The 19,427-nt window shown below is 33.9% G+C and overlaps 1 protein-coding gene across 3 annotated transcripts in view; it reads right to left on the bottom strand.

The window, feature by feature from the left end:
* Nucleotides 1-19,427, bottom strand: part of LOC135137440 (vascular endothelial growth factor receptor 1-like) — a 48,539-nt gene that overhangs the window by 11,991 nt on the left and 17,121 nt on the right. The gene's annotated exons all lie outside the window — the stretch shown is intronic.

Raw genomic sequence — 19,427 nt, 5'->3', positions numbered from 1 at the left:
AATATAGCATGGGTCAGCAACTAACATAGGATAGGAAGTGATAATTTATGAGCAGTCACGCATGTACATCGGTAGTGAATAAATGGGTAAAACAGGTTGAGTGCGTATTCTTCAAATGGTTCCATCAAAATAAAACAACAATTATTACATGGCGACCCTGCCATCCAAGGAAGACGTAGCAGTCCAAGGAAGACATTGTCATAAACAGCAATGCTGGCGAGGTCAAGAACTCAGTATCAGCAACTCCCGAAAATTTAACATTGCACGAGATCACGACAATAACTATCGTAGTGATCTTAGTCGGATTGCTTGCCGTGTTCGTGGGAAAGATTTGCAAGAAATGGTTGGACAAGAAAATTGTACGAGAGATTGGGCGATCCCAAAGCCAAGAAGCAGTCTAAGAGGAAAACAACAGCGATAGCACACGTAGCAGCAGTAGTCAGTTTCCGCAACCATCTTCGGCGGAACCCGTCCCAATGAGCCCTACCAGCGTTCCTTCCTGCTCCACGTACTTGCGGAATCAACAACGAATCAACGTGGGAGAAGATCGCGTCAAGGTAAGTGTAATTTGGTGCAAACAGATTAATTACTAGTGGTGAATTAATGATTTTGATGATCGATAGTAAATAAGTAAAATAAGTTAAAAAACTGGGTATTAGTTTCAATATTGAATTGTTCAAACAATTACTTGAGGAATTACGAGTGTTTTCGCGAAACCTTGCTAAAGATTCGAGCGAAAAACGGACGGATATTCAGAAGGTGACTAAAAAACGTGAGAAACTAGACAAGCGTACGGAACGTTTTGAGACCTTAAAGACAAATTTCAATAAAGAAACTCACAACCCTAAAACCATTAGTAAAGTCAAAATTTATGCAGCTAATCGGCCCTATTCTAAATGCCGTTGCTTTAAAATTAAAGAAATCGTTAGTTTTATGTGTCTTTAACAAAATTAAAGATTGGTTTGATTATGATTGATTCTAAAATACATGTTCTTTAAGCTATGCGTTAAATTTGTTAACTTTAACTCATGTCGTTAAAAGTGATTGTGTACAAACGCCCTGTGCTTTAATTGCACCATGGCCGACTCAAATCTTTAAAGAGAGTCGGCTACGATCGCACACGTTGCTATGAATTTTAGGTCAAACAATTAGTTTGTCACTTGGTTGTTTGCTGTCACGAGTAAGTTTTTTAATTGAAAAATTAAAAATTTCTTTAACAAATAGACCTATTTCAGTGGCCTTGGTTAATAACGAAAAGAGTAAACGTGATCAGAGAACCACAAATCAGCAGTTTGAATTTTTGATAAACTTCTTGGAAAAAAATCCAGAGGCTGTTTCTCAAGATAGGTCCCACCCTTTAAGAGAAAGTTCACATATCGCAAAATGGAATACGCTCGTAAAGGAACTCAACAGCTCCGGAATGGGACCAGCAAAGTCGTTGGTTCAATGGAAAAAAGTTTTCACCGAGCTAAAAAATAACACCAAAAAGAAAGATCGCTTAATAAAAGAAGAAATTAGAGCCACTGGTGGTGGCTGGCGAGAAAAATATAAATGTTTATTAGATTACGAACAGCGTTTACTCGTATTATTAAAAAAAGTGGCAGTTGAAGGAGCATATATTCCCGAACCTGGCATCTCGACTTCACCGTCAAATTTGTCGCAATGCGACAGTTTAAATTTAACACATGAGATAGAGGAAGCGGAATTAATACTTGTTGACGATGATACTGAGGATCCAGGAATGACGAAGCCGGAACTTATAAATGTACCTGGAACAAAACCGAAAACAACAATTATAAAAAAAAATATCCGAAAAAGTAGTCATAGGATGAATACTTTACAAAAATCCATAAGTCAATATAATGGAGTGGTTATTAAAATGGTGGAATCAAACACCGACCTCATCAAGGATATTGGGACACTCTCCAAAAGTGTCCAAAAATTGACTAAAGTATTAATAAATTTAATAATTGTTAAATTAAGAACTTTTAAACATTTGTTGAAATAAGTTGAAATAAATTATATATTGCCAAAATAATTTCTAACAACTTGTGTTCGAACCATTCTGCCCTCAGCTAACACATTTATGCCTCGAATAGGATGTTCGATTAAAGGTGCATTGTCATTATCGATTTCGTCTTCATCGTAGTCATCTTCTTCTTCTTGTAAATTAAATCTCACGGCAAAATTATAAAGAATCATACATGAATAGATGATTTTTCCTGCACGAATTGGGTGATAATGCATACATCTGGCTTTAGTTAAACATCTAAATCTCATTTTCAAAATTCCAATACAACGTTCCACTGTATTTCTTATCCGGGCATGTGTGTACCGATATTCTGCGGTACCTGGTACAGCACTTTCGATGGGTGTTAATAACCAGGGTTCAATAGGATATCCTGAATCGCCTAAAAGCCACATACTTCGTACACCTTGTTGATATTTACTAGACACATATCTTCTAATAACAGATGAGCCCCATATTGCCGAATCATGTGTTGCACCAGGGAATCTTGCATTTGCTGATAATATTTTGATGTCAGAATCACAAATAACTTGTGTATATTTGTAATAGTACAATAGGAAAGGATTTTACAGTATCAATACACAAGTTATTTGTGATTCTGACATCTGTCTATACAACGTGAGGATGTTCTTCATCTTGACTTGAGGGGGCATTAATAGCAATGTGCGTTCCATCTATGGTGCCAATAATACCACCCATGTTAAATTTTTCAAAGAAACTAACTTTTATTCGCTCAAATTCTTCATTATTTTGTGGAAATTCAATGTGTTCATGTAATAAGTGGTTAACAAATACATCAGTAACTTCTGCAATTGACCTACGTATCATTGGTTGACTCATACCAAAAGTAAAATCTTGACCAATCACTCTTTGATATAAACCACTAGCAAAAAAACTTATCGTTGTTAATAATTTTAGTTCATTGGGTACAGCTAATAATATATGATATCCTCAACAGCTGCAATTATGGGTTCAATATAAGAATTAACAAACAAAGAGAAAACAGAACAAGTCACTTGCTGTATATGGATGACATAAAAATATATGCAAGTACACAAAATCAGTTAACAAACCTATTAAATCTGACTGAACAATTTTCCGGTGATATTGGTATGTCCTTTGGTATTGAGAAATGTAAGACCCAAGCAATCAGAAAAGGCGTCCAACACCAAGTACCACATATAACCCAGAATAAGGAAATAATTGAAACCCAAGAACGAAACGATACATACAAATATCTGGGTTTCTGTCAATCCTCCCACATCAATCATACAAAAACGAAAACACAGTTGAAAGATCGATACCTAGCGAGATTAAAATTAATATTGAAGACACAGTTAAATGGAAAAAATTTAATGAAAGCATTAAATACATTCTGCGTTCCACTGCTAACATATTCTTTTGGAGTCATTAAATGGTCCAAAACTGATCTTGAAAATTTTAACATCGCAACAAGGAAAATCTTCACACAGTATAGAAGGCATCATCCAAAATCGTCGATTGAAAGATTCTCATTACCAAGACAGAATGGAGGAAGGGGTTTCCAGAACCTAGAAAGCTTATATCAGAGACAAATCTCAGATCTAAAGAAGTATTTCTTGAAACGAGCGGAAAGAAATGAAATGTTTCGCACCATCACAAGAGCAGATTTGAACCACACACCCTTGAATCTGTCGAACACCGAAGAAATCCACAACCCCCACACAATAGACAAAATAATAAGTGGGCTAAAACAAAAACAACTACATGGAAAATTCTACAAAGACTTAGAAGAAACTCATGTCAATAAGAAAATGTCATTGATTTGGTTAAAAAAATCAAGTTTGTATGCCGAAACAGAAGGATTTGTGTTTGCTATTCAAGACCAAGTAATCAATACCAAGAATTACAGAAAATACATCATCAAAGATCCGAACATAAGAAACGACTGCTGTCGCCTCTGCAAAGCAAAACCTGAAACGATCCAGCACATAATCTCTTCCTGCAGCATCCTAGCACAAACTGACTACAAAGCTAGACACGACAACGCCGCCAAAATCATTCACAAAGAATTAGCAACACTTATGAACTTATCGAAGATACGACACCCTATTACACTTACATTCCATCTCCGTTCCTTGAAAATAACAAATACAAATTATACTGGGATCGCACAATACTTACAGACTTAAACATTACAGCTAACAGACCAGACATCATACTTATCAAAAAACACACGAACGAAGCAATTCTCATTGACGTTGCTATTCCTAACACAAACAACATTATTCAAGCATACCACACCAAAATTTCAAAATATTTACAATTATCGATAGAAATGAAATCCATGTTGAATCTTAAAAAAATTTCAATTCTACCCCTAGTCATCTCTAATGTAGGTGTAGTTCCAAATAGCTTAGTTGAGAATTTAAAGTCTTTGCATTTGAATGATTCAATAATTGTCAAAATTCAAAAAGCTGTTTTGTTAGGAACATATCATATTGTTCGTAAGTTTCTTGAACAGTCTGATCATGTCAGTCAGATTAGATTAGCACCAGTAGGTCAGAGTAGTGTAGGTCACTTTCCAAGTGATGCGCGGATAAATGGTCGGTAGTTACGCTAGACTTTTGGGGATGGGATGAGATTAGAGAATAATAGCAGACTAATTTGTATGCTGTAATTCTAGAATCTCGAAAGTTGTTCTGTTAATCTAATCAATGCATATCATTACTTGGTCTTAGTACCCGTAATGATAGAAGTCTTGCCTGAATGCCGGTCATTTCCGGGTCAGTGGTGGGTCCTAATATAATAATAATAATAATAATAGCCTTTATTGCCCAACAGGTTGTTACCCTATTACAGGACAAAATCTAAATTAAATGTTACGCACAAATAATTAACTTAAAATATTGTGATAAATACAATAACCAAATGTAAAACCCTAATATAAAAACCAATAAAATAATAAGTACTAATCAATTAAAGAAACTAATAGAGAAGAAATTACATTTTATCATTAAAAATATCATAATAAAATACATCAGCATCATGGCACATAGTTGTCTCCTAAGTATATTTGTTTTTGGTGTAGAAAAATCAAAAGTTGATGCATATCGAGAGTTCAAGCGTGGCACATGAAATTTTATAAGCGATAGATTATAAGCTATAGTCTAAGCGATTGTGAATAAGCTTCCAAATAAAATGAGCACCATATTCTTTTCGACGACTAAAAAGCGACTGAAAATTATGCCGTCGCAGTAAATTGTCATAATCAACATGTCTAGGTGGGTATACTCCATCGATCTTGAAAGATAAATATTTTAGGAATCTTCGTTGAATTTTTTCGATGGTTAACTGATGACACACGTAATATGGGGCCCAGACCACACATGCATATTCTAACTTGCTTAGAACAAACGAAAAATACAACGTCTTAAGGAGAGAGAAATCGTTAAAGAATTTCGATGTACGCATTATAAATCCAAGGGATTTTGATGCCGATGATACTGTAGATTCAATATGGTTAATAAAAGTAAGATTTGAGTCAAAAAGTACTCCGAGATCTTTTGCTGAATCTGCTTTGAGAAGTACATGACCATTAATATTATATGATGAAGAAACTGACTTTATTTTGCGAGTAAACGTAAGAAAATAGCACTTATCCACATTCAAAGTTAAGAAATTAGACACTGAATATTGAGCAATAATATTTATGTTATCCTGTAGAAGATTTACATCCATATCATTGAATACAGAGGAATACATTTTTAAATCGTCTGCATATGCAAGTACAGGACATGTAAGAGATCTGAGCAAATCGTTAATAAAAACTATGAAAAACAGTGGTCCCAGATTGGAACCCTGCGGTACACCTGATGTCGAGACATATTCATACGATGTAAACCCGTTATAAAAAACATAGTTTATTCGATTTGAGAGGTATGACTTAATAAGAGCAATAAATGATGGTGCAAGACCAAAAGAACTAAGTTTGTTTAGTAGCAAGCCATGATCAACCATATCGAAAGCACTAGAAAAATCAGTGTAGACAACATCCACTTGACCAGCATTATCTAATTGCTCACATATAAACTGAGTAATAGTTATTAAATTTGTTATTGTGGACCTACCAGGTAGGAAGCCGTGTTGATTTGGGGATATATAGGGCTGAATGTGATTGAATATGGATTTGTAAATTACTTGCTCAAAAACCTTGGCAAAATTAGACAGAATTGCAATCGGTCGATAGTTTTTCAACTGGGTGTAATCATTTTTCTTGTGCACCGGTACAATTCTCGCACGTTTCCAACGAGTCGGAAAAGAAGAACTGGAGATAGCTTTATTGATGATTATTGTCAATGGTGTCGCTAAAGCATATCTTGCGTCGTGGATCAAAAAACTGGGAATTTGATCATCTCCCGCAGTATGTTTAATAGGAAAAGATGCCATAATTTTCACGACTTCCTGGTCAGACACACACATAAGTTTAAAAGATGGAAGATTGCAATTGTCATTGGGAGTCACATTTGAGGCAGGGTGATATATACTTGAGAAAACTTGTGCAAAGCCATTCACTATTTCTTCAGGAGTTTCAAACGATACGTCATCTTAAGGGTGGCGTCTGGTCCGGTTTCGCCCAATACTAAATACATTGAAAATATCGTCGTAGTTTCCGGAATTGCATTTTTAAAATACTGAAATCTCCAACCAAGTCAGAATCTAAGTAAACCTGCATTCTGCTACCGCATCACAGCTCGTTTAATGTCGATTTCTCGTTTCAATAGATTTTGACTTTTCGCGAGTTATTTACCTCAGTCGTGGATTTTTTAATATTATAAATGGTATGAAAAGAAAGCTGACACTTTTCCCCAGGGGACCTCCTATCTCAGAATGCAAAAAACTTCAGCACTTCGTCAAAAAATGCATCAATGTGCCGGTTAAAATGTGATGTAAAAGTTGTTCAACTTTATAATTTTTTTTTTGTAAAAACTGCATACTAGATATGAAAATAAATATGGAGGTCCCCTGGACTGAAGTTTGTTAATTCGAAATATAATTTTTTTAAAGCGATATATCTCATATTTTTAAAATGCAACTCCGGAAACCGCGACGATGTTTTCAATGTATTTAGTATAGGGCTAAACCGAACCAGACGCAAGCCTTAATACATTTTACCGGGTATTCTTGTAGTACCTTGCTTTAACTGAAGATATTTAAAAATTTCACGGGGGTTATTACGAACTGAGTTTTCAACCTTCATTATATAATCTCGATAAGAAAGCGATATTTGTCTTTTACAAAGTGCCCGAAGTCTTTTATATTCTTCGAAGAATGAGTCTACATTTGATGATAACCACTTTTTTCTATAGTAGTCTTTAGCTTTTAGGTTAGAGATAATACTTGGTGTAAACCATGGTGGATAAGAAGCTTTGTGACTACAGGCGGCATACTGAGGCACGGAACAATTCAAAATGTTATATAGATGATCATAGAATGTGTCAAGGGCATCATCGACGTCAAGACATTTTTCCAGAAAAGTCCAGTCAATACTAAGGAGGTCATCATATAAATATAAGAAATTGGTTTTACGGAAGTTATACCTTGTAGTTTTTGCAGAGGGAAAGAACGATGCATTTGGCTTAGACGGATATTCAACGTATAGTGACAAGGCCGGGTGATAAGAATCTTCTTTAACAAAGGGGTGTAGTTCTCGGTTTACAACAATTTTCTGAAGATTCGAAAAGACTAAATCTAGTCGTTCATTGTTCAAATTACGAATGCTATTATGTTGATGTAGTTGAAGTGAGTCACAAAAACTTCGGAGTGATCTTACTTTAGGACAATTTGTATGCAAATTATTAAAATGGGGTAAGTTAAAATCACCAACCAACAAAATAGATTGGCCTACCAGAAGAACCTCAACAGCCTCAAAAAATAATTCATAGTCCGCAAGAGAGACCTGAGGTGGAATGTAACATGCTACTAAGAACAAAATATGTGAGCTGCACTGACATTTACAAATAATAAAATCAATTAGTGGAACTAAATTTCCAATAGCTGCAGTGTCAATTATTTGATAGGTTATTTTATTAATTAAACCAGCAACCACACCACCACCCATAGTACGAGCCACAGTGTCAAATTTTCTGTCGCATCTTACTACATTATAATTAGACGGAAATAATTCAGCATTTTTAACAGAATCATTCAACCATGACTCAGTTACAACTATTGTATCAAAAGCAAGTTCACAAGCATTAACATAGAAAGTATGAGTTTTAGACCGTAATCCCCTAGCATTTTGGTAATATAAAGTAAGATTATTTAAAATACTGTTGGGCTTTTTCAGTTTAAAGTGGGCAGAGTAATAATCGTAGGAATACCATTTTTATATTTGATTCGTAGGTTATTTTCACCATTTGTTATGCGATTGTTCATCTCAAATTTCGTGTTTTTATAAATCTGAATTTGCATAGGGGTGCGATCAGAAGATATGGAAATACTAGCAAAATCATTAGAAGTTTTAAGAGAAGCAGCATTCTTTAATGCAGTGTTCACATTATTAATAGTAGGTAATATTACTTTAATAGGCCGACATCGAATTTCTTTTGAACCATCAAATCTTCCTAGTCTAAAGAAGCTTATTTGTTCTTCATTAACATTTAATGTGGAGAGAATTTTTGGTACTACAGTCTCATCTAATTGAATCTGTTCTTTATTTGATTTAACATTATCCTCCTTGCAACCATATATAATAATATTACATTTGCGTTTCTCCCTTTCAGCTACTTCTTGGACAATTTTTTCGGCCTCGAGTAAGGAAGCAGGAGAATTAGGAGATTGTTGATCGAGGACAATCGACTTCAAGGTTTTAATATCATTTTGCAACTCGACAATGACTTTTTTCAAATCAGTTATATTGTTTCCCAGTTGAACGCAATTTTTACAAGTATAGTTTAAACCAGAATGTTTGGTATGTATTTTCCTAGCCTCAGCTGCTGAGATATTAACACATTCGATCTTAAAAGCTTTATCGCAAATACAACAATTTACGGTTTTGTGCACTTCAGCAATGGCACCACAGCAGCTACAGTTTACATTACTCATTGTAATTGTTGTACTAAAAAGGATAAAGAACAGGGACACTATCTTCACACTAGCGGTGCCAGTCGCAGTGGCTTAAAAGAAAACTCACAAAGGTAAAATGGCAACGGTAAGGGTCAGCAGTGGAGTACACAGGAGAAATGAGAAAATAATGAAACCGATTTAATTAAGCGCGGAGGCACTGTACAATAAACACAGTGAGAGAAAAAACTACTCAGAAAAACATGCGCGATAATCTATTGGATGATAAGTGTTGCTAACTTACCAATAAAATTACGAATCAATTGATGATTATAGAAGGAAACAGATTATACCACACTAAACAGCAAATTTAGGGCTATCCAGCAATATAAGGATTATATTTAAATTCACAAAGGAACTTTGATAAATTTGTATTAATAGCAGACACGATGCAAACGTTGATTTGCGCGAATGAAAAAAAAAAAAACAGCTGACGTATATCTGCGATTTTGCATAAAAGGTATAACTTCATTTATTATCTGTATCATCATGTCTTTGGTAAATCTAAATAGTTGTTTAAAATGGTAATCCAGAGTATCGAAAGGATTATAGCTATCTCGAATACTACGTCTATGTACATTCAATCTGCATCTGCAAAATAAATTTGATTTTTTATTTTGAATATTAGTCAATTTAGTTCAATAATTTTTGTTTACCTTCGTTCTAATTCCTCTAGTTCTTCCACAAATAATACATTTAAAAGCTGTAGTCCATTCATTTTGACTTTTCAAAATGTCAAACATTAAAGCAATACCTTTTAACAATATTAAAGCGACTGTTTTTGGCGGCCTTAATATTAAAGTATTCTCCTTAAAAATTGAAGATTTGTTCGTTAGTTTTAAAGCATTTAAAGCATTTAAAATGGAATACGGTTTATTGAGTTTGTCGTTAACTATGCTGTTAATGACATCGCTAATTTTAACGACATGAATTAGAATAGAGCCGAATATTGTTAAATTAATTGACGAAATAGACAAGATTTTACAAGATAAGTTAAATAATATTAGTGTAGAAAATAACAGAGAAAGGCTCTCAACAATGACGGAAAAATTTAATTTAAAGACCGCAACGAGCTTGTTGCCTTTGATGAATGGTAACGAAAGTGTCACTAAACAGTTGATTGATGCCATAGAACTGTATGATTCGTTGCTAGACAATGATGGGAAACAAGCTCTTACTAACTATGTCCTTAAAGCTAGGTTAACAGAAAGCGCGAAAATTAGGTTAAAGAATGTGTATGCTTCAAATGCTCTTTTAGTCCAGGATATGAGGCGTTTTTTACTGACTACAAAGTCAGTCGCATCTTTATCCACACAGTTAGTTCAAATTAGGCAAAATAACATGTCGATTGAGGATTTTAGGAGAAAGGTCGAAAATTTACTCGTTGAGCTGACGATCGCTCAAGCCGACGGAAATAGTGAGGCACTCCAAATCTTAAGAGAAACAAACGAAAAGTTGGCTATAAATGCTTTTGCAAGCGGTTTGCAGAACCCTGAACTTCACACTATCATAAAAGCACGAAAAAAAAAAACAAAAAAAAACGAACCTAGGCCACTGTCTAATTGGTTTGGACGGCTGCAATATTTACGATGCTGTAGATGTTTTGCGTTGTTACAAGTGCAATGGTTTTAATCGCTCTGTAAAAACTTGTAAGAAAACTCTTTCTTGTCCAAAATGCTCTAAAGAACATGAGCTAAAAGAGTGTAAAGCTCAAAACGATCAATGGAAATGCATCAACTGCTCTAGTATTCAGGCTAGGGATAACTTAAATACAGAACAGATCTCTCATGCTAGCTGGGACTACGAGAACTGTTCTTTTTACAAAAATTTAATTCGGAAAATAAAATCAGAAGTTTTCGGCTTAAGCGACTTGTAGCAACTAGTCTCTTCAACTGCTTCTCCTCAAACACCAATACCTCCTACTTCCTCGATGGTCTTAAATACGTCGCCTGGACTACAACTCCCGCAATCTTATATCTATAACTCTAATCTTATTTGTTACTACCAGAATGTAGGAGGTGTTAATACAAAATTAAAAGACTTATTTCATGCAACAACTCAGGTAACTTACGATATCATAGTATTGACTGAAACGTGGTTACACGATAGTGTAAAAGATGGTGGAATCATTGATTTAAATTCTTACCAGATATTTAGATCCGACCGTAAATTTACTGTTTTAAACTACAGGAGAGGAGGTGGGGTATTATTGGGAATACAACATAATATTAAAGCAATTAATTTAGATGTCTATAGTATTTGTACTGATATCCATAAAGTTCCGACTATCGATGTATTACTGGTAAAGATATTTAATAACTGTCGTTGCACATATATATGTGTTTTATATATTCCGCCATCGTGTCCTACCAACAGTTACTCCATCTTATTCGACTCGCTTATGTCAATGCACGAACTATATGATTCCGACCAGCTCGTCTTAGGTGACTTCAATATCCCGGAATTTATTGACTGGTCACATCACCAACCGAGCTCTTCTATCCATGCATCCTAAAGTCATTTATATCTTTCTTCAATTTAAGTCAACTAAATCGTGTTACAAATAAAATGAATAGATTGCTAGACCTCGTGTTGTGTAGCAAGCAATGTAAAGTCTCGAAGGCAAACGATTTAATTCTCGCTGAAAAGGATCATCATCCAGCTCTCGAAATTGTAGTAGAATCGCTCAAGTCAAAAACAACTAAATATTCATCTACTGGTGTTCTTGAGTACAATTTTAAAAAAGCTAGACTACATGACTTGTACAATGAATTGGCACTGGTTAATTGGTCGTTTCTTCTAAATATTTCTGACCCTAACATTTTGGTTTCTTCCTTTAACAACAGGTTGTATAATTTATTTAACAAAAGTGTTCCTAAAAAATCGCCGTCACTTGGAGCCTATCCAGCCTGGTTTGACAAAAATATTATTTTGCTTATAAAACAAAAACATGCAGTCTGGCGAAAGTTTAAAAAATATAACAAAAATGACGATTACAATGAGTTTAAAGTTTTAAGGAGTGAAATAAAAGCTGATATTAAGACTGCCTACTCAGCCTATATTAAAAAATTGAACAACGATATCAAATTTAATCCGAAACGTTTCTGGAGCTACACAAATTCGATTAACAATAGTACATCCATCCCCTCTGTTAGGAAGTCTGGTGACGAAATAATTACTCAGCCACAACAAATCGTTGACGCATTTGCGGATTGTTTTTCGGATTTGTTCTCGGTGAATAACTCTTCCGTTATCTCTGATAATATTACGCTATATCCAAAAACTTTACATATCAAAAATAATATAACAGAAGAAGAAATTTTGATGTCTATTTCTAAAATAAAACCTAATTTAATAATTGGACCAGATTTAATTTCAGCCTTTATTGTCTCAGACTGTAATTCGACTTTAGCTTATACTCTAAAAATAATTTTTAATCAAATACTCAAAACAAGTACCTTTCCTTCTGACTGGAAAATTGCTCGTGTTTGTCCAATTTTCAAAAAGGGTAATAGGTCCCAAGTAAAAAATTACAGACCTATATCTATAATTAATAACTTTAGTAAAGTCTTTGAACTTATAATGCATGAAAGAATGTCCCGTCACATTTTCAATCAGGTTTCTTTATGTCAGCATGGTTTTGTGGCAAAAAGATCAACGGTCACAAATTTAATATCTATCACGCAATTTCTTTGTGAACATATCGATCAGGGAAAACAGGTTGATGTATTGTATGCCGATTTGTCGAAGGCTTTTGATCGAGTCGATCACAGTTTGCTTATAGCTAAATTGGAACACTTCGGGTTGTCACAGGATTTATTGAATCTGATATCATCATATCAGTATGATCTTCATATGTACAGTACCGGGGGTATAAATCTAAATTATTTAAACAAGTTTCGGGCGTTCCTCAAGGATCTGTTTTGGGACCTTTGTTTTTCATTGTGTATATAGACGACTTATCTTCGAGACTAAACATTCCTCATTTACTTTATGCGGATGATTTGAAAATATATTGTCAAGTTGATACGCTGGAAGACTGCATTAAACTGCAGGGTAACATCGATATACTTCAACGGTGGTGTACTGACAACAATTTGCTTTTAAATGGAGAAAAATGTTTTACTATAAGCTTTACTACGAAAACTGATGTTCTACTTTTCGATTATTCTGTAGATGGTACAATAATTAATCGTTCCGACACTTTTAAAGATTTGGGCGTAATTTATGACAACAAGCTCACATTTAGGTATCACAGAGAAAATACAGTTTCTTCAGCTTGTAAAGCTCTTGGTTTTATATTACGCAATGGTAAATATTTGAACAGCGTCGATACTCTTATTCTATTATACAAAGCATTGGTTGGATCTCGCCTGGAGTATGCCAGTGTTGTGTGGTCGCCTATCCATCAAATACATATCTCTAGTCTTGAAAAAGTTTAGCGACGGTTTGCTAAATTCATCTTCTTCGTTTCTAACAACCAATATCCTGAGAGAGGTTATCCACATGATATTTTACTACAAGAACCTCAACTGCCTCAGCTAATTAAAAGAAGAAAATATTTTTCGCTAAAATTTTTAACACAAATCTTAACGAATAAAATCGATAGTCCTTATTTATTGCCAAAAATCTTATTCAAAACCCCATCATTCAACAGCAGGAAATTGAACATGTTCGAAATTCCAACGCCCAGAACAAATGCACTGCTAATGTCTCCAATATATCAGATGATTCTGAACTATCATGACGTTAATGACAACATAGACATATTCATAGTAAACGATTGTGTGTTAAGAGCAGCTATCCTAACTTGATATATAACATAATAGAATCAGCCAATTAAAATTGGTTAACTTTCCTATAGGATAAGGTAGTAATAGTAGCTGCCTGAATAGTCAACAATTTTTCATAACACATGTAAATACATAATCTTTACATATCATTCGGTTAGTCTGTAATTGGGTTCCACCACCTGTAGACTGGCTTTTAGTAATAATAGTATTAATAATATTAATAATAATAAATTATTCAAAATTAAATGAAGCGATCCGTGGATCTAAAGACGAAAAGGCTTCCACACAGTCTAGTAGAGTTTTCAGTTTGCATAGAGGAAGTTATCATAACACAGTCAGAGGCAGTTATCATAACTATAGAAATAATCAACGATCGAATTACGGAAATTTTAATAGGCAGACTACAGAGGTCTTAACAATAATAAGAGTAACAATAATAACAGATATAACGACAGGCATGAATATAATAACACAAGTTATAACAGAAGCCACCATTCGCGAGGTTATTTTATGTCAAATTTGAAAACCGGCAATACAAGCACAAATGCGAATGGTGAAAATAATAAGTCATCGTTTTTTCTAGAATCAAGACACTAATTGCAAACTTGATGATGCAGCAGTTCTAAATGTAGATGGTCTAAATTATGTGAAATTAATACATGGGGAAAATCAATTAAAATTTTTATTAGGTTCAGGAGCTTCAGTTAGTGTTATTTTTCCAAATTAATAATGATTTTTCCGAAAAAATCTAGTCCTAATGGCGAAAAGAAATGGCGAATTGTAATCGATTATCGTGAATTGAATAAACAATTTGAAGACGATAAATTTCCTTTACCATATATCATTGAGATTTTGGATTCATTGTCAGGAGCTATGTATTTCTCACATTTAAATCTGGCTCAAGGATTTTATCAAATTGAAATTGATCCAGAGAGTAGACGGTGTACAGCATTTATTACCGACAGAGTTCATTATCAAATGAAGCGTTTGCCAATGGGATTAAAAATTTCTCCTTCAAGTTTTTCTATAGCCATGACAATAGCTGTGTCGGGACTGAATTACGAAAGTTGCTTTGTATACTTAGATGACTTAATAATTTTTGGTAATAATTTGGCAAATCACAATAAAAATGTAATCAAAGTTTTGGAAAGAATGAGATCAGTTAATTTAAAATTAAATCCAAACAAATGCGAATTTTTAAGGAAAGAAGTTTGTATTTAGGACACGTAATTTCAGCTAATGGTGTATCGCCCGACCCAGACAAAATTAAATGTATTAAAAATTTTCCAATACCGCGAAATGCTAACGATGCAAAAAGATTTGTAGCTTTTGCGAAGTATTACAGACGATATATTAAAAATTTTGTTGACATAGCAGCACCATTGAATAAACTGAGCAAGAAAAATGTACAATTTGATTGGAATGAGGAATGTCAAATCTCTTTCGTAACATTGAAAAACTCTCTAATAAAACGACCAATTTTGCAATATCCAAATTTTTCCGAAACTAACACTTTTATTTTAAAAACGGATGCTTCTTCAATTGCATTAGGAGCCGTACTTTGTAACGGAGATGATAAACCAGTTGCTTTTGCTAGTAGAACACTCAATGCAGCCGAATCAAAATACTGTACGAAAGAAAAAGAATTATTAGGAGTCGTATTTGCAGTGAAACATTTTCGTCCATATTTATTTGGAAGAAAGTTTATTATCCACACTGACCACAGACCGTTAGTGTACTTGTTTGGAATGTCAGATCCATCTAGTCGTTTAACAAAATTTAGATTAACTGTTCAGTGTTCAAGAATATGATTTCACAATCAAGTATATAAAAGGAAAAGACAATGTAGTAGCTGATGTTTTATCGCGTATAGAGATAACATCTGACGAATTAAAACAAATGGAAAACGGTGTATCCGAAACCATTTCTGCAATAACTCGAGCAAAACGTTGAATCGGTTTCATATGACAGCCTTGATTACCTTGGAATAGTGGAGCTGATAAAACGTCCATCACAATCATTTGAGCTAAGGTTAATAGACAAAAAAGAATTTTTTTCACTAGCAGCCATGAAGCATGGAAATGTCGACTCGTTTAGAGGTAGCAAATTCAACTTTTGCGATCACGGGTTCAAAATGAAGATTGAGGTTATGTACGCCATACTTGATGTGATTATTTCTTAAAAAATGAATAAATGTGTGCTATTAACATTACTTGAGTATACGCACGGTAGTTGGTAGACGGTGGGAGATAAAATGATTAATTCAGCGACAAATGTAAAGGGTTTTCTTTGTGTTGAAGATTTAGATTAAGTTTGATTAGAAATCAAAACAAAATCATGTTGCGTCAAAAGATTGAACGTTTATTTTTTCAATTTATTGTCTTATGGTTTCTACTAGTGAAAAAAATAGTATATTAACCACGGTTGCAAATCCACTTCTAGACCTCGCGCTTAAGAGCCCTCGACGCTACGCGTCTCGGGTTCTAATTTGCGGTCGGTCTAGAATGCTTGGCTTTGCAACCTTGGCTAATAATATACTATAAAACAAGTGTTAACCGTAAAACTTACGATTATAAAGTAGGCAATTTAATATCTAAAGCTGGTGAGCAAGTAATTTATGTGAAAGAAGATACTCGATCCGCGTGTGCCTTAGAAGCAACGTTGCGAGATTTTCATACAATTGTTACGAAATATAATATTCCGGAAATAGTTATAATCAAGAGAAAAATGTGTGCACACAACATTTTAAATGAATTAATAAAACATCCAAATGAAGTAAGGAAATTAAATTTAAAACTCAGCATAATAAATGATGTTCAAATTGTCGAAAATCCAGAAATGCGACAAATCATTTTAAATGACTTTCACATGCTTCCGTCAGGAGGGCATGCAGGCATAAATCGAATGTATAATAATGTCAAGAAATATTTTTATTGGTCAGGATTAAGAAAAGCTGTTCAAAAGTGTGACGATTGTCAACGGTTCAAATATTCAAAACCAAATATTCAGCCAATGTCAATCACAACAACAGCTAAGTCTGCTTTTCAAAAAATCTTTCTAGACATAGTCGGACCACTCGAACAAGATTCTGAAAATAGCCGATATATTTTAACTATACAATGCGAGCTAAGCAAACTTGTCGAAGCATATGCTATCCCCAACAAGGAAGCTGTAACAGTTGCCAAGGCATTTGTAGACAATTTCATATTAAGATTTGGAATACCTAATGAAATTGTCACCGATCAAGGATGTGAATTTCTTTGTAGTACTTTATCTGAAGTTTGCAAAATCCTTAATATCAAAAAACTAAATTCAACTGCATATCACCACGGGACTCTTGGAGCACTTGAAAATACACATACAAACTTAGGTGCATATCTTAGGATACAGTGCGCGAAATATTCGAACAGCTGGAGTTCGTGGGTGTCGTTTTGGTGTTTTAGGTTCAACAATACAGTGCATACGGAAACGCGTTATACGCCATTCGAACTAGTTTTTGGGAAAACCTGTGTTTTACCGACAAATGTGTCAATGAACATTAATCCGTTGTATAATTTTGCCAATTATGCGTTAGAATTAAGATATAGATTACAGATTACATGTGCCGATGCAAGAAAAAATCTATTAGACTCTAAGTGTAAAAGAAAAATAAGGTATGACAAGAAAACTAAGCTTGTAGATTATAGCATAGGATCTTTAGTTATGTTAGAAAATAATGCGGGAAATAAAAATGTAGAAATTTTTAAAGGACCGTACAAGGTAATAGAGAATAATTCTCCTAACATAGTAATAAGAATAGATAACAAAGATGTCATGGTTCATAAAAATAGAGTTAAGCCTTATCATTTTTGAAAAATTTTATTTTCGCTCCAAACGTCCGCGAAAATAAAACTTTTAATTTATGAGCAGTCATGAATGTACATCGCTAGTGAATAAATGGGTAAAAAAGGTTGAGTGCGTATTCTTCAAATGTTCCCATCAAAATAAAACAACATTTATTACAACCAATTCTGATAATTGTCTGTCCACTACTTGTGGCTTGGAAAGTTCATTGTATCAATCAGAGGATGTGTTAGATTTTGTATCAGATTCGAGTAGGCTTCTATTTCTTTTTGATAGTGCTTGTTTTGTTCTACTGTTAGAAATTAGATTAGCTCGTAGTTGTCACAAATTGAGTTTTAGGACAAACAAAGAACGATCGATACAACAGTACGATTAGTAAATGGTGTCAAGTCCGTAATATGCATTTATGGGAGTTGAATTGAATAATTGAATGGATGAAGGGTGGAGAAAAATACGCTTTCTTTAATTTAATTCTAATTAATAAGAAATAACCCTCAGAGGAATTTTCCATGCGAAAATGACTTTCACCACAGTTTGAGCATCAATATTTGGATTGTATGCTTAATGCAATTTTTTCGAGATATAAGTCAATCTCAAGAACAGACGTAATAGTCGCTCTAAATTTTAACCCTATCAGTTTTCAGTATTAAATAAGATAAGAATAATTTAACAAGAATTCGATTCAAACACAACCTTTTTCGGGAAATTGACTGTTTATTTAAGACTCTGATTCATCCCGGTTTTGCACCACGAAGACTTCAGTGAAACCACCTATAGCAAATTTAGCCTTTTAGAATTACCGCATCCTTCCACACGTTATCACATTCCAAGTAATAGAACGAATATTTTTCCTCGAGCAATCAAACTAAATAGTGACAGAAATTATCACTAGAATTTGGCAACTATACTCGAGCGATATATATGTTTTAATTATTGTTACATGTAATTGATATTTTATTGTTGGCCAAATTCTACACATACTACTTCCTTACTATTTCGATGACGTTAACGGTAAAGCGTAATTTTTGCCAAAACGATAAATTGCGCGCTTAGACAATACGACCACTTCCTTCCTATGACTGCGTACGTATTTTTAGTATTGTTTGTAATGAGAGATCACGATGCAAATGACGAGAATGAATCACTCTTTGCATTTTCTTTTAATATTTTATTTGTCTACTTAATATGTTGGTTGAATACTTAATATCTGTTATAAAGTTTAGGTACACTTTAACTAAGGTAACAGTTTTGTAGCTCGTTTGCGTTTCATTTGCCGTAAGTCCTCGAAATGATAAATACACACTTTTTAATTAGGTATGTCTTTTGTCGACGAAATTATCTATACCTTATTTTGATCGTTTAGAACTGTTATTTTAGTTTGTTATTTATAATTGTACTGACGTCTTAAAAAAATATTTCAAATGATTTCGTAAATTTTTTAGTCGAGAAGTATGTATTAATTATGACAGGAACAATGATGACGAGAATGTTGATACATTTAAAAATTTATGATATAAAATTTGTTAGCGTTTTAGAATTATTCCACGAGCTACAAATTGTTCAGAAAATAAGCAGTTAGCTCAAAAAGTAAAAAGACAAATTTCAAAAAAATGTTTTTGTTTGATGAACAAATGAAAACGTTCTTTTTCTTACAGCTC

The sequence above is a fragment of the Zophobas morio genome, unplaced genomic scaffold, assembly GCF_036711695.1.
Source record: "Zophobas morio isolate AGI-343-1 ecotype UQ-CSIRO unplaced genomic scaffold, CSIRO_AGI_Zmor_V1 ptg000029l, whole genome shotgun sequence".
Taxonomy (NCBI): Eukaryota; Metazoa; Arthropoda; class Insecta; order Coleoptera; family Tenebrionidae; genus Zophobas; species Zophobas morio.
Note: the sequence above shows the minus strand (reverse complement) of the source record. Positions and strands in the feature narration are given on the sequence as shown.